Here is a 17541-nt window from a genome sequence, read left to right as displayed (position 1 = left end):
TGAGGGTTGACTGTATAAAAACAGTTCGTGGTGCACTGTATTTGTTTTGTCCTATCGTATCTATCATATGTTGTTGTCTTATTAAAAAATATGCTATACATTTAAAATAAATGTATTTTAATTTTATAGTATATATTTGTATATAAATACATTCATGAATGTTTTTAATGAATGGATTTTATAATAATACAAATAGCAATGTGTAACATTTTACCATATAGTGCAACACTTTTATTTGTTCCCCACAAAATATTGTTTTTTCACTAAATGTTTGGATTTCTAAAATTATTGTGCACTGATTTTTCTAGAATAACTTTTGCTGCCGAATTATCCACTAACCTAGTTCATGATAAATTTATGTCATAGATTATAAATATACATAGGCCTATATTTTTTCATATTTGTTTATTTTATTTTTCTTTATAATGAAGTAGTCTGTATCTAGTAGATTGTGAAAGAATGATTATCAGTTCCACACACAGAGATATATAAATTCTACATTTATTTAAATGAGGGAAAAAAACTTCACTGGTATCGGATCGGTATCTGTATCGGCCAATACCGAACCCTAGGTATCGGAATCGGTATCGGAGGCGAAAAAGGCGGATCGGAGCATCCCTAATTTGAAAGCACCGAAACAAACACGCCTATAGCCCAACAGGACCTCGCCCCTATTTTAAAATATCTGCCCCACACATACGTACACAACCATGGCAACGACGATCGCGGAAACAAGTGAAGATGACACGCAAGCATATTCAAACAAAAGCGAATAAGTTGTGTGAAACAAAGCAAAATCAATGTTACTCACCTATCAAGAAGAAAAACAACGCAACCTCGGCGTCCGATTCCAAGCCTTCCGCTCCTTGAGTTCTCTCCCCCAATCTTGCCTGATCATAACCCTTCTGTTTAATGTTTTGTTTCTCTGATATTTTCCTCTTTTTTTATCTGTCATCTCTCTGTATCTATAGTCGAGCTGCTAATATCCGTCCTGTGCACTCAAATTGAGCGCTCTTCTCTCTATCATTACAAGACACGCCCCCTTACGAGGACTGAGTACATGCTCGGAAGGAGAAAAGGCCCACCCTTCACCTGAAGAAAACGGTACTGGAATATCTTTACTGAGGCGATTACTAGGGTTGGGTATCGAGAACCGGTTCCATTTTAGAACCAGTTCCAAATTTCCAATAATCGGGTATTCGATAAGACATGTGCATTTCGATTCCACTTAACGATTCCCGCGTTCACATTTTAACGTGATTTTAAACTATTTAAGTGCAGGAAGGGAAAGAACTTGCACACTGTTTGTGTGCAGCGCACACATCTGAAGCGCGAGCATAGAGAAGAGTGGTCCCGATGCAGGTTCCCGACCTGTGTCCGTTCTCGAACTGTTCCGTGCATTCCCACAAAGGTTGTTCCGGGCCAGAACTGACTTCTCTTTCACATTTATCTCACAGACACCCGGTTCTCTTTCCAGTATGCACGAAATACGTCAGTATATCATCATAAACACAGCCGTTTTTTTGTCTTAAGTGAACATAAACAGATGAGAAAGAAAACGCATGTGTAACAGTACTTTTAGATCTGTGTGTGTTCGGTGTTAAAGAGACAGCCGTCTAATAAACGTGCTGCCTATCATTAATGTTAATCAAAGAACAAAAGAAAATCATGAACTGACTGAATATCTTTCGTAAATTTAATGAGGATTAATCAATATTTTATTTATGAAAAGAAAACTATACAGTGTTTTTAAACTTTTGATTTCAATTTCTGTACCTGACATTTGTTCAGTTTTATTTATTTATGCTATTGCTAATTAATTTGTTTGCTTGTCTTTAACAATTTAATGTTTGAAATTTATATTAGTCTAGTTGTTTTTTTCTGTGGTATTTTGACAAAACCATAGACATAAAACAGAATAAATATGTTTGACATCTAAATATTTGACTTAAAATTTGTTTAATGGATTTTTTTTATCTTACTGGAATCGGAATTAGGAATCGGAATCGATAAGCAGAATCGGAATCGGAATCGATCAAATTCAAACGATACCCAACCCTACTGCTGATTGGCTACAAGTGGGTTTTGGGACTCGGTCAGGGACTGTGGTCAAAAGCGTTGATCAGATATTGCTTAGTGCACATTTAATAGTGAGAAATGGACCTTAAAATAAAGTGTAACCAAAAAAAATCAAACAAACGATCAGCCTATGTCAATCACATAGAACTTTCAAAGTGGTTATGAAGCAGCTGTTATGCTCCTCTTATTCATCATTGTAAAATAAACGAGTAATGAATCTATGAATACATCCACACAAAACAAATGACCGCTAAAATGTCAGAAAGAAAACCATAGTAGGTTTTCAATGGTGAATTAATGTAAATAATTATGTAATAATTATAAAATAATTATTTTGCACATCATTTTTCATAACCAACATAATACAGAAATATTGTTTAAATAATAACGTTTTAGTACCAAAAAATATTGGTAATTCTTAACTGATGCTGATAGACTACATCACATACAGTCTAGCCAAAAAAGTTAAATGCCACAAGTATTTCAATGCGCCTGAAGCTTAAATCCCAAAAAATCTGCATATGCAAACAATTGGAACTCAACAGCTCCTGTACTGCTCTCCATTGGAAATGAACCACTTTCCAAAATGAAAGGCTGCTTTAGCATATGTGGAGTGGAATTTCGTTCTAGTGAGATTTTGCTGTGGATGCCACAAGACTAAAAACCAAGCCACAGACAAAATGTCCTGTCGCTCACTGCTGGTTAGACAAAAAATGCTGTATCGCACCTGCTTTAGCATATGTGGAGTGGAATTTCGTTCTAGTGAGATTTTGCTGTGGATGCCACAAAACTAAAAACCAAGCCACAGACAAAATGTCCTGTCGCTCACTGCTGGTTAGACAAAAAATGCTGTATCGCATACAGTGAAAAATTGAAGGGGGTCTGAATACTTTCCGTACCCACTGTATTTAAGTCTCTGTGAGCAGATTTGAAATGCTGGTGGCATTTGTGTGTTTTTTTTACCCACTTATTTATTTATCCCACCATGAGTTTGTGTCTCATGCTGTACAGCACAGTGTCTGTGGAGAGTTGAAAGCTACTCGCTGTCATACACACACACACACACACACACACACACACACACACAGATGCTCACTACTAAGAGTGAAAATTAAGAGTGGGGTGTTGACTGTTGTGTTCCTAGATCTCAGGAGAGTTACAGTACACACTGCCAGAGAGAGAGAGAGAGAGAGGGAAATGGCCTGTTTTCTCTGAAGAACAGTTGAGGGAGAGGTATCATCGTGGGAGAGGTAGAGATGGACCAATTAGGAATGAGAGATGACTGGACCTTCAGATTGTGAGGAAAAAGCAAGGGAAGATCCGAAAGCATGCGGATGGAAGAGTTAGGTGCACCTCTGTGATTTTGTGTGTTCTGATTCTAGTGTCATTCAGACGACCATTACCTCAGCTCTAGTCTGTTACTCTTTCAGTCTGTCTCTTTCTCTTCCTGTGTTGAATTTATCAGTCTGACATAGTTACACGTTTTGGTCACGCTAGCATAAAGAAATCCCCCCGAGAGGCTAGATTGTCTCGCAGCGATTCAAAGGACTTTGTGAGCTGTGTGAGAGTGAGAGATTGATAGGTGTTTTCTAAAACAGAGCAGCCTCTTTCTCATGAACGAGGTTGGGGTTATAAATTAGCCTGCGTGAGAGAGAGAGGCTTTGGCCACAGCCGTCGGCCGTGTTTTATTCTCCCACAGTCAATGAGGATGAGCCATCGTCACTTCTCCTCCCCTGTCCGCACGCCTTGAACGTTGACGGGAATGTAAAGTGGGCTGAACTATGCGTGGAGCCTATGAATTCCTGCACAGATCAGCAGTATAAACACACACGGTCACGCTCATGTAGGGGTGCACCTTTCAACCGGTTCCCACGTCTCAATCTCGCAGGAATGTTATTAGCCCTATGGGGAATATTTAGACGTGCTCCCTTTTCTTTGCCTATATTACTTGAATCCGTTCGCGCCATCTGTTGTATCTTTACTGAGTGAAATATGGAATCAAAGCACTGCTTTACTGTCACCCGGTGCTGAGATCTGTGGAAATGAGAAAAGTCTTTGAGCACACCCACTTTGAAAACACAAAGTAGAGCAACAGTATGAGTTCAAATGGAGATAAGGCCCGTTTTATCACTGAAACTCCTGGCAAGAAACTTTATGACCTAATCATCTTCAATGCAGGAGCCACTATTAGCAGTGTAATAGTATCTGTCCTATGGCAGCTATTGTCAAAACAGCCTTGTTCCCTGTCGAGCACTGAGGTTGTTATCAGTTACAGACTGCTGACTGGACTTGAGTTGCGAAACCATTTTGCACATGACTTTGGCATGAGAACAAGTTTCAGTTGCATCTTACAGTATATGTATGACCTGATGATCAGACAATTGACATTGTGTGCACCTTTTAGTTTTTGTTTATATACTATTACATTTTTCTTAATTTTGAATTAGCATTTATTTTTATATTTGAGTTTTCATTTAATTTTTGTTTTAGTAAATATTTTATGTGCTTTTGTAATTGTTTTTTGTTAAATACTATTTCTATTTAGCTTTGTTTTTTTTTGTTTAGTACTTATTTAATTTAGTTTTTTTTAAGTAATTTAACTTATTTTGTTGCAGAGGCAGCATCTTTAATTTCAGTTTAAGTTTTTCATCTAATAAATTTTATTTTATTTTAGCTTTAAAAAAGTTTTAGCTTACAATAGCAACACTGACATACACATGCAATTGTATTATGTCACCCACATGCACTTTTACTCTCTCTGCTGTTATAAACTTGTTTTTTTTTGTTTTTTTTGGTTAATATTTAGCAGAATGTCTTAAATCTCATTTAGCATCTTTAATTTCAGTTTAAGTTTTTCATCTAATAAATTTTATTTTATTTTAGCTTTAAAAAAGTTTTAGCTTACAATAGCAACACTGACATACACATGCAATTGTATTGTCACCCACATGCACTTTTACTCTCTCTGCTGTTATAAACTTTGTTTTTTTTGGTTAATATTTAGCAGAATGTCTTAAATCTCATTTAAATATGGCACAGCAAAATGTATGCCAGGATTGACATCAATGACGAGACACATGATAACCTGTTTTGTTAAGAACCTGTGTTATCATATGAATTATGTTTTTTGGCAATTTTTGTAGGGCATGTTTTTGTCAGTTTTGTAGGTTATTTATTTTTTATTGCATTGGTGAAAACGCACATTCTGCACATTTGTCTTTTTTTTTTGTGTTCCATAGAAGAAAGAAGGTGTATACTTTTGTGATCATTTTAATGACACACCTTCCTATAGGCACTTTACAATAAATTAAATGTTTGTTTTTTTTGTATTCAGGAATAACACATTATGTTGATCAAAAGTGACAGTAAAGACTTTTATAATGTTACCAAAAAATTATATTTCAAATAAATGCTGTTCTTTTGAACTTTTTATACATCAAAGAAATATTGTTATCCATTGATATTAATGTTTTATTAAAGTTTTTATTGATATAGTATTTTTTGTAAGGTAATCAGAAAGAAAAACAAAGGAACATAAGGAGACGCAGTAATAGGAAGGAAGGGAGACGCAGAAGGTGGTGTGTATGTGTGTGTGTTCCCAGGTGGCTCCTGAAGTCACAAAGCTCTATTCTAGAGGGTAAATGGGAAGACAGTAACTCAAAACGAACAGCCTTTAAGAGACACAAACTGCCTCTCCAACTGAGCTTCCTCCATATGTTTTCTGTTCTCTGCAGCACATACTGATGGCCGTGTTTAGTCTTCAAATGCTCCCTATCACGGGTCTTCAGCTGTCATAAAACTCCTTGCTTTTTTCTTCCTGAAAAATGTAAACCTCATTAGCTTCTATTTTCCTTTTTTAGTGTTACTTATTTCAAGATGACTTTGCAAACACTACCATTCAGACTACCTCTGTTTGATCATCTTAATGCATCCGTGCCGAATAAAACAATTTCTTTAAGAAAAAAAAAGTACTTGCATAGTGTACTTGAATGATGGTGCTACAAGCTACTTCAAAGAATAGCGTGGTACATGTCCTAAAACCATAGTTGTACCCTGATACTTTTTGTTAGCTCTCTTTCTTCTCTCCTCCTTCAAAACAAACTATCTGGCTGCTTTTGTGCACTTTCCTTCCCTTTTCTCTCTCTCACACAGAAATGCAGCCACACCTTGTTCCTTTATATCTATCAGTCACTGCTGCTTTTGTTGGGAAGACTAAACCTACCGGAGTTCATTCACATCTGCCACAAAACACCTGTTATGTCACACTGGGTCCGGGGGAAAGGAGTGACTCACCATGGTCTTTTCTTTTAGGCTGGTCTAGGACCAACTTTATATTTGAACACTGAACCACTGCAGGTGGCAAAACAGCCACACTGTTCACAGTCAGCTTCAGATGCAGTTCTGCTTCAGACACGATCAGTCTTCAGTTTGCCTCACCGTCGCACTACCTGTCCCACTCAGACCGTTTACTAATGTGCGGCCTTGGCAGCTAACAATATAACACTGTGTCCTCATGTTACTGCTGTGCGGCGTGAGAAAGGGACGTTATGAGAAGTTTGCTGTCGACCTCAGCCAGAAGCAATTAAACTGTTTATGAAGCATTAACTGAAGTATTCGTTTTAGGCTTGCTATTTATTTTGTGACACACACGCTAATGTGCACTGTTGATTGAGTCCAGTGTCCACTCAGACACTCAAACACTCAAATAGAGTGTTTTGAGTAAGGACGGACAGTGGATGAGAATCACACACAGGAAGTTGAGCTCACTCTCTGGACTGGCCTTTGCACCTCAGTAGACTTGTCATCAGGATGGAATGAGAGGTACAGTTGAGTGTCATCAGCATAGCAGTGATATGAAAATCCATAGCCACGTTTCCCCTGCAGGAACTTTCCCCAGGAACTAGGGACTTTGGTCCGGTACTCGGTGTGTTTCCACCGCAGAAACCAGGATCTAAATAAAGTTCCGGGTAAAAAATTGCCCCTCAGAAAGTCCCTGCTCGCGAGGTAGTATTTTTTCAAAGGTCCAGAACTTTCGGGGGCGGGACTTGAGCGCTGAACATGCTGATTGGTTGAGTTCACGCAGCATTGTATTTCAACCACCATTTGCATTTTATTTAAAAAAAAAATTTTATATTACTGTTATTGTGTCATGAAATGTAGTTTTAAAAGTAGTTACTCAAATCTGAGAAATCAAAATTTCTCCAAACTCAAATCTGCGGTTTATTTATAAAAACAGCACCTATTTGAAAATGTGCTTTGCCGATTTCGGAGACGGGAGCTCCACGCGATCAGCCGGCGCTCAGTGCTCATGTATCCCGATGAGAGCAGCCTCAACTTAGCTTAGTCCTTCTGACATTTGCCACTGGCTCTGATGTCTCTGTAGTGGATAAACATAAGATATAATTCGTTTTGGGTAAATCTTAACAGGCAATCTTTGGTCTTTATTGTATTAATCTATTAATATGTTAAAATTAAAATTAAAACAGGCAATTGGTTGAAAACAGGTTTGATATAATATTTTGTTTCATTGTAATGTAGGCCATGTACGTTCCCTAAACATTTCTGTGGCTATTAATATGTTTAAATGAAAACGAAAACGGGCAGTGGTGTTTGATATATTTCGTCTTATTGTAAATACAGTGAGGAAAATTGCAGTAGCCAAGGTGAGCTGACTGATGTTATCAAGTACGCTGCTGTTTACGGACTTGCGTCCTCCCATCCGCGTAAAAGCCATGTTTCTGAATGACAGAACCTAGTGATGCCATGTAGACAGAGAACAGAAGTGGTCCAAGAGTTAAGCCCTGAGGCACCCCAGTAGTTAGATGTTATAGTTATATATAGTTATTTGTAACTATATATAACTAGATGTTAGATGTTATATATATATATATATATATATAATACACAAACTTGTTAATACACTGCCATACAAATGTTTCTGGTTGTTTTTTATTTTATTTTTGAAATACGTTTCGTATGCTTACTAAGGCCACATTTTTACAATCTAAAATACAATTATAAAGGTAATAATATGAAGTACTTAGCACAATTAAAAGTAACTGTTTTTATTTTAAAATATAATTTCATTGGACATTGGATGAGAATCACACGCAGGAAGTTGAGCTCACTCTCTGGACTGGCCTTTGCGCCTCAGTAGACTTGTCGTCTGGAGTGGCCTCACACTGTGTACTAACTAGGTGCGACACACGAAGTGTCAAGTGTCAGATCTCTTCCGTGTTAATCTGAGTTTTTGTTCTAATCGCTACCGTTGGGATACATCAAGATGCGCTCGAGGGTGGACTTGACATTCAGCCCTTATATCCTAGTCATTAAGAATTTAGGTCTGGCTCTTGTCCTGGTATGGAAGGTCCACTTTACATGAGCCAATTAATTCCTGATTGTTAGAATAGAATGCATAATGGATTGTATTTGTGTGTGTGTGTATATATATATATATATATATATATATATATATCAAATACACAAACTTGTTTTACTCTGTAATACACTGCCATACAAATATTTCTGTTTTTTATTTTTGAAGCATTAAGCATAAGTTTCTTATGCTTACTAAGGCCACATTTTTACAATCTAAAATGCAATTAAAAAGGTAATAATATGAAGTACTTACTTAGCACAATTAAAAGTAACCGTTTTCTATTTTAAAATATAATTTATTCCTGTGATGACAAAAAACGAGTACAGCAGCCATTACTTTAGTCTTCAGTGTCACATGATCCTATAGAAGTCTCCCCCCCCACCCAGGATTCTTTAATAGAAATAGAAAGTACAAAAAAAAAACATTTCAAATATAAATCTTTTATATCATTTTAAATGTCTTTACTGTCACTTTTGATCAATTTATTGTGTCCAGATAAAAGTATTAATTTTGTTTAAAAAACAAACAAAAACATACTGACCCCAAACTCTTAAACACTAGTGTACTTCGCGTTACTAGTAAATTGTGTTGTGAATGCCATTTCATATTGAATTATTTTAGTTAGATCATAAAAATTACTTTGGAGTCTGTAAAATGTTTTAATATTTTGATACAAGTCTCTTATGCTCTTATCAAAATTACAAAAATACAGTAAGAATATTGTGAAGTATTATTCCAATTTAAAATAGATTTTCTGTTTTATTATATTTATTAAATAAACATGACAAATCTGTAACAATCAATAGAGACAGTCAAATGCTCAAATAAAACTTTGTCGACACAATACGGGCCACTGAATTGCAACTGTAAAAATACAATAAATATCCTAGGCTTTGTTCAGATATGCAGCAATTTTGTTGCATGTCTGACTAAAATCCCCAAAAATAAAAATGCTTGCCACAGCATGTGCTCAAGTGTGTGATATACGTTAATGCCACAGACGATGTTATCTCATGCCCCTCATGAGTTCAGCACCTCTCAGTGTCATGAGCATGTTACAGTACACAAAAATTTCCAGTTTTCCATCATCTCTTTCCGCAATAATAGCTACTCTCCTCTAAGTGTCTCTGGCATCATGCTGACACTCAAGTCATTACTATGGCAACAAAATATATACCGATTTTCAAAATGATAGGGTGTATAGTAAGTCCTAAAGATTAGATATTTAAAAATTTTGTGCAGTGTATGAAGAAAATCAATTTTCAAACATCACCTCATTAAAACATTTTGACATTTTAAAATTACAAAAACATTGAAAATTTTAGTTATAAATGAGCTTGTGTCGTTGTTGATTATAGGTTTTTGTTAGGCAGAGACTGAGAGAAAACAAAAGAGAGGGGAAGAGGAACCGTTCCAGCTGCCTAGTAAAAACCACAACACCTGGAATGAAGGAAGTGAGCGAGCATGTGTGGGTTTGTGTGTGGGTCCCCTACGCCGTGATGTTTCTGACCCCAGCCGCCTTATAAAAGGCCCTTTGATGCAGAGGCAGGCCTGCTTTAGCATGGCAGAGCTTTGTGTGTGTTGTGTTTGTCAGTGTGTTTTAATGCATAATGCATCGCCACAATTTGCAGGACTGATATGTATGTGTGTGTGTGTGTGTGTGTGTGTGAGAGATTAGGAGGTAGAGGGTGTACTTTAACCCATTTAGTACTGGGCGCTTGCCAGATTTAGTAGCTTAGTCGACTAATCCCCTTCCGCCTGCCCTTTTCTTACCAACAAGTGTCTGTACTTGTGTCTTTGTGTGCGTGTGTTTGTATACTTGTGTTTTTGTGAGCCTCTATGGAAGCAAAAGAAGGGATCTGAGAGACTTGGGAACCATGTTCACCTCCATTGATTGTTTCCTGGCTGTAAAACATGTTGACGGTTTCCCTGATGGGATTTGAAACAGACCTGTAAGTTTAACCGGACAGCAGCTGACTCGGCTCTCGTTCTGTAATGTCCCCTGTATTCTCTCTTTTTCTCTTTCTGTTTTTCACTCCATCACTCCCTCATGGCTGGAGTTTTGGAACTGCCGAGGGGACTTCCATTTTATTCTTAGCCACAGTGATAAAGTGCTTGCGGGCTAGGTTACATTTAAAACATCTACAATTTTATCAATAAAAACAGCTAGATGTTGTTTTTGTGGTGGGTTGAAATCCAGAAATGGGTTGTGGATTCTAATAATCAAATAATTTAATATGCTAAGTGTAAAAGGAGGGGAAATGAGAATGCAAAATTAAATATTGAATGTCAACTTATATGATTTAAAAAAAAAGACCTATAATTGATACGGTATTGATATATTGTGCATCTCCATCCATATATTTTATTGTTCAAAAATCTGTATGTCTGATATTGTATTTTTGCACAATTCAGCTGTCACTTGGTAATGTGGATGATAATAATACACTACCTTTTAATTTTAATTTAAAAAACCAAAGACACATTAAAGGGCTCATATGATGTTGCTAAAAAGAACATTATTTTGTGTATTTGGTGTAATGAAATGTGTTTATGCGGTTTAAAATATCTCTTTGGATTTGAGACTTTAGTCTTTGCAACTTTACAGATCTTCTTTATGCACCAAGAGCTTGTAACCCTCCAAAGAGAAAGGAAAAATTGAAATCGCATCATATAACCCCTTTAAATTGATATTTGTTGCATTTAAAAAAAAATGCTGTTCTTTTTAACTTTCTATTTATCAAATAATTCAGAAAAACTGTATAAATATGAACTGTTTTCAACATTGAGAATGATAAATGTTTTTGAGCACCAAATCAGCATATTAAAATGATTTCTGAATGATCATGTGACACTAAAGAATGAGTAATGACTGCTGAATTCATTTTTAAATGGCTGCAGAAAATTCAGCTTTGCATCACAATAATGAATTACAATTTATATAATTAAATATAATGTATTATTTAATATATTTATTAATAAATATGCATTAATTTATAGGCAAATAGGTTAATTTTAAATATGCTAATTAGGCCTGTCGCAGTAATCAATATATCGACTTAATGTGCAATATATGTACATGATCTCAATCATTTTTGGTGACGCAATATATCGCCCATTCCACTTGCGCTAGGGTTGTGACGGTGAGGAAATTTTCCCACCGGTTAATCGACGTGTGACAACACCGGTAATACCGGTATCACCGATATAAAACATAGAACTTTTATTAACAAAACGAATAAAAATACACCATGCTATAGGGCAGGCTATGCCTAATATAAAATAACAAATAACTTACATAAAGTTTAAATAGGTATACAAAACTGGAAATAGGCTAAGTAAATATGTATAATATATAACCAAATAAATAAGAAACGTAGAACGTTTATTAGCAAAACAAGTAAGAAAGTTTGGAGGCAGGGCATACACCTTGATGTCAAATAAAATAAATAAATGACACAAAGCTTAAATAAAGTAAAAATCAGCAAACAATGTGGAACCAATTAAATAAGAAACGAATGTTTTAAAAAAACTTCCAAAATCTCCTTAGATAAATGGCAAAAGTCAACAGGTTTTTCAGAATCCAAAATACTGCCAAACAGGTGCTTTTGCATTTCGTTTCGAAAGTAAATCATACGCCATCATCTTGTCTGTCTCACCCCACTCTTCTTGTCAGTCAGCTCGAATCACTCTCCTCACTGGATAAATGAAATCTGATCTGTGATGCGACGGCACGCTGCATTGAGCATCCGCGTTCAGTTTTTAATTGTAGTGGCTGTTCTTTTACTGAACTAAATGCCATCGTCTTGTCTGTCTCAACCCACTCTTCTTGACAGTCAGCTCGACTCACTCTCCTCACTGGATAAATAAAATCTGATCTGTGATGCGACTGTCGTTCGGCACGCTGCATTGAGCAGCCGCGTTCAGTTTTTAATTGTAGTGTCTGTTCTTTTACTGAACTAAATGATTTTTATTACTATAAAAAATCAAAACGACCGTGGGGGTCGGTGCCACGGTGGGCAAGTGACATAACCGGTGTTGTGGCTTAACATATCGTATCACCGTCAGCACCGTCTATCGCGGCAAGCCTAACTTGCGCCTGTGTCAAGCTTCTCGTACATAACGTGGTGAAGTTATGAGGTGCTAGAAGTGCTACAAAAAAGTTTTCATCTGCAGATATGGCCTTGTTTAGGGATCTGTGCCTTTGTGCATACAGACATCTGACTGCTAAGTAGTGATTGTGTTTTTCAGCAATAGTGTGCACCCTTAATTTACAGAGAAAAATCTCCATACAAGTTCTTTTCAAGTTCAAGTTTCTACTTGTTACTTTGCACTTTTTGTTAGAAAATGTTTATTTACTATTTATTCAAGTTTTTTAAGGTATCTAATATTTTGATATTTAATTTCCATGATCTAAATGTTCTTAAAAATCAAAAGTTTGTTGTCATTTGGAAGTGTGTAGGCCTTCTTGCATTATTATGCTGTTACATTATGATTATATATTCAGTGGCATAAAATTGTCTTTAAAATGACAATAATATCGCTTATCGCAATTATTTCTGGGGCAATATATCGCACAACAAAACGTTATCGTGACAGGCCTAATGCTAATTAAAAAAGTTAAATTGCAATAGTTCTTTACTATTTTTGCTTTATTTTTGATCAAATAAATGTAGCACAAATGTAACACCCCTGCCTTAAACTGTAGCCTACTTTGCGGATCTTTTTTTTTGCATTAAATTACCCTGCAAGAACGTCCATATGTTATGCTAGTGACGCCCACCATTCCCACTGTTCTTCACAGTACTGTGTGTTAGACTACTTTAACCATGATTCAGAGAACTAATGTAGTGTTGTGTTTTTTAATCTCGTTCCATCTGAAGTTTAATGGTAGCGCTGCATTTGAAGTGGTCTGGCGTGTTTGCGTGTGCATATGCTTCAGTCTCGCTTGGCTCGCTGAAGGCTGGGTGCTTTCTGTCTGAGCCGGGGCTCTGTCACGTTGCCTTACGGCTCAGCGCTATAGAAACCGGGTCAAACAACTCGCTCTGCAGCTCTTCCTCTCCCTCCCTGTCCTTCCTCTTTCTCCTCCACCACCACCACCAGGGCAAAATGTCTGTGAATAATCTGCAGAGATTTATAATTACCCACAGATGAATTTAGCAATCAGAAGGAAAAAGCTTGTTGACTTAAAAGAGACCATTTGTCTCCCTATTGCATGAAGTAATATTAAACAAAGTAAAAAGAATAAAAGAAATTGTTCACCCAGAAATTAAAATGATCATTGTATACTTATCCTTTGTTTCTTCCCTGCAACACAAAAATGATGCTTTGCATGTTTTTTCCCTAAGCAATTATGATGAACAAGGACTGCAGTCTGAAGCTTCAAAAAGTACCCTGGAGGTAAAGATGAAGCTTGTCAGTGAACGCTGGAGTAATTTCTGGTCTCTTTCTGACAGAAAGCTTTATATTTAGAAGTCGCTTCCTGATTCCTTTTTGAAGCTTGAACGTTTTGGTCTTCATTCATTGTAATTGCATGGAAAAGTGTGGCAGGAACAATATTCAAAATGTCTAATTTTTGTGATCCACTGAAGAAAGTAAATCAAATGGGTTTGGAACCTAATTAATTGATGACAGAATTCTTCTTGTTATTATTATTATTCCTTTAAACTGAACTGTAAATACATTTCAGTTGTTTAGAACTTTCTATATTTTGTTCACATTTGTGTCTAGTTATGGCTGACACTTTGTTGTGGCTGCTTGTGATATCACTAATATGTGCATGAGAGAGTTTTCAGATCTGTAACAATCAATTGAGCGACCCTGTCAAACATTGAACACCGTGATTGAGCGTCAGATGACTGCAATAACCATTTCTAACATTATCACAGGCATTTATGAACATTCCTTTCAAAACTTCTGTACATTTTAACAAGATATGGCGGTTGTGTTTTGTAGCAACAGTGTTATTTTAGTATAATTTCTATACTATTATAGTATTTAATAATATTTTAAATTAGCTTTTTTATTTTCAAATAAATTTATGTGCTTTTGTTATTTTTTAAAAATATTTCTATTTAGTTTTATTTCTTTTTTAGCAATTAAAAAATAAATAAATATATAATCGTTCACCCAAAAAAGAAAATTTGTTGAATTTACTGACCCTCGGCCTATCCAAGATGTAGATGATTTTGTTTCTAGATCTAAACAGATTTGGAAAAATTAGCTTGTGCCACCAATGGACTCTCTGCAGTGAATGGGTGCCGTCAGAATGAGAGTCCAAACAGCTGATAAAGACAATCAAAATGATCCACAAGTAAACTAATAATGCCTTTCGCCTGTTGTCCTTTAACATCAAAATCCACTGACATAGTTGTTTAAATCTGTTCTGAACAGTTTTCAATTGAAAACAGTGTTTGATCTGAGCATATTTCTCTCCTGATTCAGACGAGACGACTTTTTCACTGGAGAAAGCAATTTTATGGATAGATGACTTAGTGCTGGGCGGTATACCGGTTCATACCGAATACCAGTGTTTATTTTTCTTATGATATGAATTTTTAAAATACCGCAATACTGGTGTCATTTAAATAATGTTCGCAACGCGTTTGAGGGGGGTCTCTTTTCACTGTTGCACTGTGGCGAGGACATAGCTGTATGTGTTACTAAGTGTGAAAGTTCCGAAACTGAAGCTGTAGAACTAGTAGAACGTGATGACACAGAAGAACTCATCCACAATATCCACTGACCGCCTCACATATCCACCGCCCGCTGCCATCAGCTCCCGCGTCTCACACACACGAGCGTGACTTCAGCGCTAGATTTAGCAACTTTCAGACGCTTTTAGTGGCTTTTTCTCATATTCCTCTCTCAATCAGTAGAAAATGTGGTTTACACCCGGTCATGCATGAAAAAAAATAAAAATAAAAATACCGTTATATACCGTGAAACCGGTTTAATTTTGAAAAATACCGTGATATTAATTTTTGGTGATACTGCCCACCACTAAGATGACTTAATATTGATTGGTGTTAATTTCTTAATGAAAAATGTGTTTCTTACAAGCACACTGCATTTTGCTTCACAAGATGTTAATTGATGGACTATAGTCATGTGATTTACTTGTGGATTATTGTGATGTTTTTATCAACTGTTTGAGCTTTAATTTTGACGGTACCTATTCACTAGGGCTGCACGATTAATCACATGCGATATTTAACGCGCATCTTGTCAGAAAGCCGGTTACGGCTCTGTGTAGTTAATGCTGCTCAATGTGAAAGCCCGCAGGTGATGGAGATTTACCGCTGATTACAGAACCGGCTTTACTGATAAGATGCGCGTTAAATATCGCATGCGATTAATCTTGCAGCCCTACTATTCACTGTAGAGGATCCATTGGTGAGCAAGTGATGTCAAATTGATGTTAAATTTCTCCAAATCTTTTCCAATGAAGAAACAAACTCCGCTACATCTTGGATGGCCTGAGGGTGAATCATTTTCAGCATTTAATTTTTTTGGTGAACTATTCTTTTAAATAACTTTTTAAACATTTTTCATCTAATATTTTATTATATTATAGCTTTATTTCAATTAATGAAAATTTTTATTTAAAAATTTAAGTTAACAATAACAACACTGTTCAGCACTAAATAATTCAGCAGTGTGTATGGCAAGGCTCTGGGTCCCCTTGAGTTTGTGCCAAGGACCGCACCCTGCAGCCCCGTCTGCGTCCGTTTATGTAGGTGCACACAGCAGCTGGCATTGTGCTGGGCAACTCAGTAAGGGCAGGGCTGGGCAGACCGCTTGCCATCTGGGCTCATTGCTGAACGGCAGCCATTACATATGAGCCACCGTCCTCCAAGCCTCAAAGAGAGCCACAAGAAACAGGGTCCAGACACAAGAGGACAGCGAGAAGACGTAGCTGAACTTCACAGACAGGATGCCAACCTGAAGCACTATAATGCACCCTAGATGAACACAACAAAGCACTACCTTAAAAGCTCTTACCTTCTCGCATTTAGGCCGGAAATGCTGAAAGCAGCAGAGTGGTGAGGGCGGGGGTCTGCGTTAGCATGTCAATGTTTCTGTGGCGTTAAAAGCTCAGATGCAGATGCTCGCTGTGCAGCGTCACAGCCGGGATTCTGCTTGCTCGCATTCATTGTTTGTTTTTGTGAGTGTCTGGCTTCAAACAATAAATGCCCCAAGAATTTGGAGCATGTGTGGACAGATGAGGGACTGAGAAAGGGCAAGTTGTTTCTGTGTTTATTGTCGCCATTTTGTCTCCCCCTGACCAAAGTTGAATGGAACCGATTTAATTCACAGTTACAACCCTTGGTCATATATACATATATTTACATATGAAATATTGGAAGAAAATCCTAAAAAACTGAATTGGGGGTTTATATAAATGTATCTCTGAGTGGAACTGACTGTCTTCAGAAAAGTTTAGATTTAGTATTTTCTTTTCATCTTTCCTCTATGTAATGCATATTAATGTAGTTTAAAAAAAAAAACAGCGCTGCTTTGTTTACAGCACTAACCAAGGAAACTCTTTATTGCAGCTGTTCCATAAGTGCCACCTGCTGGCAAATAATGAATTTGCGCTCTTATTCAACCTGCTTGCAGTTTCTGTTTCATGCAGATATGTTTTACGTAGCATAATTTCACAAAGCTAAGGTCAGACAAAGTTTTTGCTTTAAATTTTGAAATTACACAATCTAATTTACAATAAAAGCTCAAACTGCTCAAACTATAGGTAGCATGTTTGTTTGGATCGTGATTAAAATACAGTGGTTCTGCATAGTGCTGGGCGGTATACCGGTTCATACCGTATACCGGTGTTTATTTTTGTTACGATATGAATTTTTAAAATACCGCAATACCGGTGTATGTCGCTTAAACAACCTTCGGAACGTGACACTGTTTGAAAGGGCTCCCTTTTCACTGTTGCACTGTGGTGAGGGAACAGCTGTATGTGTTACTAAGCGTGAATGTTCCTTAACTGAAGCTGTAGAACTAATAGAACGTGATGACAGAAGAACTCATCCACAATATCCACATTGACCGCCACAAATATCCACCACCCC

At 36.8% G+C, this 17541-nt stretch overlaps 1 protein-coding gene across 3 annotated transcripts in view; it reads left to right on the top strand.

The window, feature by feature from the left end:
* The window catches only part of LOC107687359 (signal-induced proliferation-associated 1-like protein 3), a 105940-nt gene that overhangs the window by 14849 nt on the left and 73550 nt on the right, over positions 1 to 17541 (top strand). Inside the window, exon 1 of one of the 3 annotated variants that reach the window (XM_016484642.1) lies at positions 10250 to 10410. The exons of the other annotated variants lie outside the window; for them this stretch is intronic. The gene's annotated coding sequence lies outside the window, so the exon portion shown is untranslated. Of the gene's footprint in view, positions 1 to 10249; positions 10411 to 17541 lie in introns of those variants that run through there. 3 annotated transcript variants of the gene reach the window in all.

This window comes from Sinocyclocheilus anshuiensis, unplaced genomic scaffold (assembly GCF_001515605.1).
Source record: "Sinocyclocheilus anshuiensis isolate Anshui unplaced genomic scaffold, SAMN03320099.WGS_v1.1 scaffold3378, whole genome shotgun sequence".
In the NCBI taxonomy this organism is placed as follows: Eukaryota; Metazoa; Chordata; class Actinopteri; order Cypriniformes; family Cyprinidae; genus Sinocyclocheilus; species Sinocyclocheilus anshuiensis.
Note: the sequence above shows the minus strand (reverse complement) of the source record. Positions and strands in the feature narration are given on the sequence as shown.